Raw genomic sequence first — 8523 nt, forward strand, 5'->3', positions numbered from 1 at the left:
CAGACGGGATTATGACATCACAGAATGGATTGTGGGTTGTCAGAATGGATTGTGACATCACACTTTGGATTGTGACGTCACAGAATGCATTGTGACGTCACAGAATGGATTGGGGGTGTAAGAATGGATTTTGACGTCACACTTTGGATTGTGACGTCACAGAATGCATTGTGACGTCAAAGAATGCATTGTGGTGTGTCAGAATGGATTGTGACGTCACAGAATGCATTGTGACATCACAGAATGTATTCTGATGCGAGGGGATTGTGACGTCACACTTTGGATTGTGACGTCACAGAATGCATTGTGACGTCACAGAATGGATTGTGGGGTGTCAGAATGGATTGTTACGTCACACTTTGGATTGTGACCTCACAGAATGCATTGCGACGTCACAGAATGGATTGTGATGTCACAGAAGGGATTGTGACATCATCGAATGTATTGTGACGCGAGGGGTTTGTGATGTCACACTTTGGATTGTGACGTCAGAGAATGCATTGTGACGTCACAGAATGCATTGTGGGGTGTCAGGCTGGATTGTGACGTCACAGAATGCATTGTGACGTCTTAAAATGGATTGTGACGTCACAGAAGGTATTATGACATCACAGAATGGATTGTGGATTGTCAGAATGGATTGTGACGTCACACTTTGGATTGTGACGTCACAGAATGCATTGTGACGTCACAGAATGGATTGGGGGTGTAAGAATGGATTGTGACCTCACACTTTGGATTGTGACGTCACAGAATGCATTGTGACGTCACAGAATGCATTGTGGTGTGTCAGAATGGATTGTGACGTCACAGAATGCATTGTGACGTCGCACTTTGGATTGTGACGTCACAGAATGCATTGTGATGTCACAGAATGGATTGTGACGTCACACTTTGGATTGTGACGTCACAGAATGTATTGTGACGTCACAGAATGCATTGTGACGTCACAGAATGGATTGTGACGTCACAGAATGGATTGTGACGCGAGCGGATTGTGACGTCACACTTTGGATTGTGACCTCACAGAATGCATTGTGACGTCACAGAATGGATTGTGGGGTGTTAGACTGGATTGTGACGTCACAGACTGCATTGTGACGTCACAGAAGGGATTGTGACGTCACAGAATGCATTGTGACATCACAGAATGGATTGTGATGCGAGGGGATTGTGACGTCACACTTTGGATTGTGACGTCACAGAATGCATTGTGACGTCACAGAATGCATTGTGACGTCACAGAAGGGATTGTGACGTCACAGAATGCATTGTGACGTCACAGAATGGATTGTGGGGTGTCAGAATGGATTGTTACGTCACACTTTGGATTGTGACCTCACAGAATGCATTGCGACGTCACAGAATGGATTGTGATGTCACAGAAGGTATTGTGACATCATCGAATGTATTGTGACGCGAGGGGTTTGTGATGTCACACTTTGGATTGTGACGTCAGAGAATGTATTGTGACGTCACAGAATGCATTGTTGGGTGTCAGACTGGATTGAGACGTCACAGAATGCATTGTGACGTCATAGAATGGATTGTGACGTCTCAGAATGGATTGTGACGTCACACTTTGGGTTGTGACGTCACAGAATGTATTGTGACGTCACAGAATGGATTGTGGGGTGTCAGAATGCATTGTGGTGTGTCAGAATGGATTGTGACGTCACAGAATGGATTGTGACGTCACAGAAGGGATTGTGACATCACAGAATGGATTGTGACGCGAGGGGATTGTGACGTCACACTTTGGATTGTGACGTCACAGAAGGGATTGTGACGTCACAGAATGGATTGTGATGCGAGGGGATTTTGACGTCACACTTTGGATTGTGACGTCACAGAATGGATTGTGACGTCACAGAATGGATTTTGACGTCACAGAATGGATTGTGACGCGAGGGGATTGTGACGTCACACTTTGGATTGTGACGTCAGAGAATGGATTGTGACGTTACAGAAGGGATTGTGACATCATCGAATGGATTGTGACGCGAGGGGTTTGTGATGTCACACTTTGGATTGTGATGTCACAGAATGTATTGTGACGTCGCAGAATGGATTGGTGGGTCTCAGACTGGATTGTCACGTCACAGAATCCATTGTGACGTCATAGCATGGATTGTGACGTCACAGAATGGATTGTGACGTCACAGAATGGATTGTGACGCGAGCGGATTGTGACGTCACACTTTGGATTGTGACCTCACAGAATGCATTGTGACGTCACAGAATGGATTGTGGGGTGTTAGACTGGATTGTGACGTCACAGAATGCATTGTGACGTCACAGAAGGGATTGTGACGTCACAGAATGCATTGTGACATCACAGAATGGATTGTGATGCGAGGGGATTGTGACGTCACACTTTGGATTGTGACGTCACAGAATGGATTGTGACGTCACAGAATGCATTGTGACGTCACAGAAGGGATTGTGACGTCACAGAATGCATTGTGACATCACAGAATGGATTGTGATGCGAGGGGATTGTGACGTCACACTTTGGATTGTTACGTCACAGAATGCATTGTGACGTCACAGAATGGATTGTGGGGTGTCAGAATGGATTGTTACGTCACACTTTGGATTGTGACCTCACAGAATGCATTGCGACGTCACAGAATCCATTGTGATGTCACAGAAGGGATTGTGACATCATCGAATGTATTGTGACGCGAGGGGTTTGTGATGTCACACTTTGGATTGTGACGTCAGAGAATGCATTGTGACGTCACAGAATGCATTGTGGGGTGTCAGGCTGGATTGTGACGTCACAGAATGCATTGTGACGTCTTAAAATGGATTGTGACGTCACAGAAGGTATTATGACATCACAGAATAGATTGTGGATTGTCAGAATGGATTGTGACGTCACACTTTGGATTGTGACGTCACAGAATGCATTGTGACGTCACAAAATGGACTGGGGGTGTAAGAATGGATTGTGACGTCACACTTTGGATTGTGACGTCACAGAATGCATTGTGACGTCACAGAATGCATTGTGGTGTGTCAGAATGGATTGTGACGTCACAGAATGCATTGTGACGTCACACTTTGGATTGTGACGTCACAGAATGCATTGTGACGTCACAGAATGGATTGTGACGTCACACTTTGGATTGTGACGTCACAGAATGTATTGTGACGTCACAGAATGCATTGTGACGTCACAGAATGGATTGTGACGTCACAGAATGGATTGTGACGCGAGCGGATTGTGACGTCACACTTTGGATTGTGACCTCACAGAATGCATTGTGACGTCACAGAATGGATTGTGACGTCACACTTTGGATTGTGACCTCACAGAATGCATTGTGACGTCACAGAATGGATTGTGGGGTGTTAGACTGGATTGTGACGTCACAGAATGCATTGTGACGTCACAGAAGGGATTGTGACGTCACAGAATGCATTGTGACATCACAGAATGGATTGTGATGCGAGGGGATTGTGATGTCACACTTTGGATTGTGACGTCACAGAATGCATTGTGACGTCACAGAATGGATTGTGGGGTGTCAGAATGGATTGTTACGTCACACTTTGGATTGTGACCTCACAGAATGCATTGCGACGTCACAGAATGGATTGTGATGTCACAGAAGGTATTGTGACATCATCGAATGTATTGTGACGCGAGGGGTTTGTGATGTCACACTTTGGATTGTGACGTCAGAGAATGTATTGTGACGTCACAGAATGCATTGTTGGGTGTCAGACTGGATTGAGACGTCACAGAATGCATTGTGACGTCATAGAATGGATTGTGACGTCACAGAATGGATTGTGACGTCACACTTTGGGTTGTGACGTCACAGAATGTATTATGACGTCACAGAATGGATTGTGGGGTGTCAGAATGCATTGTGGTGTGTCAGAATGGATTGTGACGTCACAGAATGCATTGTGACGTCACACTTTGGATTGTGACGTCACAGAATGCATTGTGACGTCACAGAATGGATTGTGACGTCACACTTTGGATTGTGACGTCACAGAATGCATTGTGACGTCACAGAATGGATTGTGGGGTGTCAGACTGGATTGTGGGGTGTCAGACTGGATTGTGACGTCACAGAATGCATTGTGACGTCTCAGAATGTATTGTGACGTCACAGAATGGATTGTGACGCCAGGGGATTGTGACGTCATACTTTGCATTGTGACGTCACAGAATGCATTGTGACGTCACAGAATGGATTGTGGGGTGTCAGACTGGATTGTGACATCACAGAATGCATTGTGACGTCACAGAAGGGATTGTGATGTCACAGAAGGGATTGTGACATCATTGAATGTATTGTGACGCGAGGGGGTTGTGACATCACACTTTGGATTGTGACGTCAGAGAATGCATTGTGACGTCACAGAATGCATTGTTGGGTGTCAGACTGGATTGTGACGTCACAGAATGCATTGTGACGTCATAGAATGGATTGTGATGTCACAGAAGGGATTATGACATCACAGAATGGATTGTGACGCGAGGGGGTTGTGACGTCACACTTTGGATTGTGACGTCACAGAATGCATTGTGACGTCACAGAATGGATTGTGGGGTGTCAGAATGGATTGTGACGTCACACTTTGGATTGTGACCTCACAGAATGCATTGTGACGTCACAGAATGGATTGTGGGGTGTCAGAATGGATTGTGACGTCACACTTTGGATTGTGACGTCACAGAATGCATTGTGACTTCACAGAATGTATTGTGGGGTGTCAGAATGGATTCTGATGTCACACTTGGGATTGTGACGTCACACTTTGGATTGTGACGTCACAGAACGCATTGTGACGTCACAGCATGTATTGTGGGGTGTCAGACTGGATTGTGACGTCACAGAATGTATTGTGACGTCACAGAATGCATTGTGACGTCACAGAATGGATTGTGGGGTGTCAGACTGGATTGTGACGTCACAGAATCCATTGTGACGTCATAGCATGGATTGTGACGTCACAGAATGGATTGTGACGTCACAGAAGGGATTTTGACGCGAGGGGATTGTGACGTCACACTTTGGATTGTGACGTCACAGAATGGATTGTGGGGTGTCAGACTGGATTGTGACGTCACAGAATGCATTGTGACGTCACAGAAGGGATTGTGATGTCACAGAAGGGATTGTGACATCATCGAATGTATTGTGACGCGAGGGGTTTGTGATGTCACACTTTGGATTGTGACGTCACAGAATGGAATTGTGACGTCACAGAATGCATTGTTGGGTGTCAGACTGGATTGTGACGTCACAGAATGCATTGTGACGTCATAGAACTGATTGTGACGTCACAGAAGGGATTATGACATCACAGAATGGATTGTGACGCGAGGGGATTGTGACGTCACACTTTGGATTGTGACGTCACAGAATGCATTGTGACGTCACAGAATGTATTGTGGGGTGTCAGAATGGATTGTGACGTCACACTTTGGATTGTGACGTCACAGAATGCATTGTGACGTCACAGAATGCATTGTGGTGTGTCAGAATGGATTGTGGCGTCACAGAATGCATTGTGACGTCACACTTTGGATTGTGACGTCACAGAATGCATTGTGACGTCACAGAATGGATTGTGACGTCACACTTTGGACTATGACGTCACAGAATGCATTGTGACGTCACAGAATGGATTGTGACGTCACAGAATGGATTGTGACGCGAGCGGATTGTGACGTCACACTTTGGATTGTGACCTCACAGAATGCATTGTGACGTCACAGAATGGATTGTGGGGTGTTAGACTGGATTGTGACGTCACAGAATGCATTGTGACGTCACAGAAGGGATTGTGACGTCACAGAATGCATTGTGACATCACAGAATGGATTGTGATGCGAGGGGATTGTGACGTCACACTTTGGATTGTGACGTCACAGAATGCATTGTGACGTCACAGAATGGATTGTGGGGTGTCAGAATGGATTGTTACGTCACACTTTGGATTGTGACCTCACAGAATGCATTGCGACGTCACAGAATGGATTGTGATGTCACAGAAGGTATTGTGACATCATCGAATGTATTGTGACGCGAGGGGTTTGTGATGTCACACTTTGTATTGTGACGTCAGAGAATGTATTGTGACGTCACAGAATGGATTGTGGGGTGTCAGACTGGATTGAGACGTCACAGAATGCATTGTGACCTCATAGAATGGATTGTGACGTCACAGAAGGGATTATGACGTCACAGAATGGATTGTGGGGTGTCACAATGGATTGTGACGTCACACTTTGGATTGTGACGTCACAGAATGCATTGTGACGTCACAGAATGCATTGTGGTGTGTCAGAATGGATTGTGACGTCACAGAATGCATTGTGACGTCACACTTTGGATTGTGACGTCACAGAATGCATTGTGACGTCACAGAATGGATTGTGACGTCACACTTTGGATTGTGACGTCACAGAATGTATTGTGACGTCACAGAATGGATTGTGGGGTGTCAGTATGGATTGTGACGTCACACTTTGGATTGTGACGTCACAGAATGCATTGTGACGTCACAGAATGGATTGTGGGGTGTCAGAATGGATTGTGACGTCACACTTTGGATTGTGACGTCACAGAATGCATTGTGACTTCACAGAATGTATTGTGGGGTGTCAGAATGGATTCTGACGTCACACTTGGGATTGTGACGTCACACTTTGGATTGTGACGTCACAGAACGCATTGTGACGTCACAGAATGTATTGTGGGGTGTCAGACTGGATTGTGACGTCACAGAATGTATCGTGACGTCACAGAAGGGATTGTGACATCATCGAATGGATTGTGACGCGAGGGGGTTGTGACGTCACACTTTGGATTGTGACGTCACAGAAGGGATTGTGACGTCACAGAATGGATTGTGACGCGAGGGGATTGTGACGTCACACTTTGGATTGTGACCTCACAGAATGCATTGTGACGTCACAGAATGGATTGTGACGCGAGGGGATTATGACGTCACACTTTGGATTGTGACCTCACAGAATGCATTGTGACATCACAGAATGGATTGTGGGGTGTCAGACTGGATTGTGACGTCACAGAATGCATTGTGACGTCATAGAATGGATTGTGACGTCACAGAAGGGATTATGACATCACAGAATGGATTGTGACGCGAGTGGATTGTGACGTCACACTTTGGATTGTGACGTCACAGAATGGAATGTGACGTCACAGATTTGATTGTGACGTCACAGAATGGATTGGGGGTGTAAGAATGGATTGTGACGTCACACTTTGGATTGTGACGTCACAGAATGTATTGTGACGTCACAGAATGGATTGTGGGGTGTCAGAATGGATTGTGACGTCACACTTTGGATTGTGACGTCACAGAATGCATTGAGACGTCACAGAATGCATTGTGGTGTGTCAGAATGGATTGTGACGTCACAGAATATATTGTGACGTCACACTTTGGATTGTGACGTCACAGAATGGATTGGGGGTGTAAGAATGGATTTTGACGTCACACTTTGGATTGTGACGTCACAGAATGCATTGTGACGTCAAAGAATGCATTGTGGTGTGTCAGAATGGATTGTGACGTCACAGAATGCATTGTGACATCACAGAATGTATTCTGATGCGAGGGGATTGTGACGTCACACTTTGGATTGTGACGTAACAGAATGTATTGTGACGTCACAGAATGCATTGTGACGTCACAGAATGGATTGTGACGTCACAGAAGGGATTGTGACATCATCGGATGGATTGTGACACGAGGGGATTGTGACGTCACACTTTGGATTGTGACGTCACAGAATGCATTGTGACGTCACAGAATTGATTGTGGGGTGTCAGGCTGGATTGTGACGTCACAGAATGCATTGTGACGTCATAGAATGGATTGTGACGTCACAGACGGGATTATGACATCACAGAATGGATTGTGGGTTGTCAGAATGGATTGTGACATCACACTTTGGATTGTGACGTCACAGAATGCATTGTGACGTCACAGAATGGATTGGGGGTGTAAGAATGGATTTTGACGTCACACTTTGGATTGTGACGTCACAGAATGCATTGTGACGTCAAAGAATGCATTGTGGTGTGTCAGAATGGATTGTGACGTCACAGAATGCATTGTGACATCACAGAATGTATTCTGATGCGAGGGGATTGTGACGTCACACTTTGGATTGTGACGTCACAGAATGCATTGTGACGTCACAGAATGGATTGTGGGGTGTCAGACTGCATTGTGACGTCACAGAATGCATTGTGACGTCACAGAAGGGATTGTGATGTCACAGAAGGGATTGTGACATCATCGAATGTATTGTGACGCGAGGGGTTTGTGATGTCACACTTTGGATTGTGACGTCAGATAATGTATTGTGACGTCACAGAATGCATTGGTGCGTGTCAGACTGGATTGTGACGTCACAGAATGCATTGTGACGTCACAGAATGCATTGTGACGTCTCAGAATGTATTGTGACGTCACAGAATGGATTGTGGCGCGAGGGGATTGTGACGTCACACT

The sequence above is a fragment of the Gallinula chloropus genome (genome assembly GCF_964237585.1).
Source record: "Gallinula chloropus genome assembly, contig: HAP1_SCAFFOLD_51, whole genome shotgun sequence".
Classification (NCBI taxonomy): Eukaryota; Metazoa; Chordata; class Aves; order Gruiformes; family Rallidae; genus Gallinula; species Gallinula chloropus.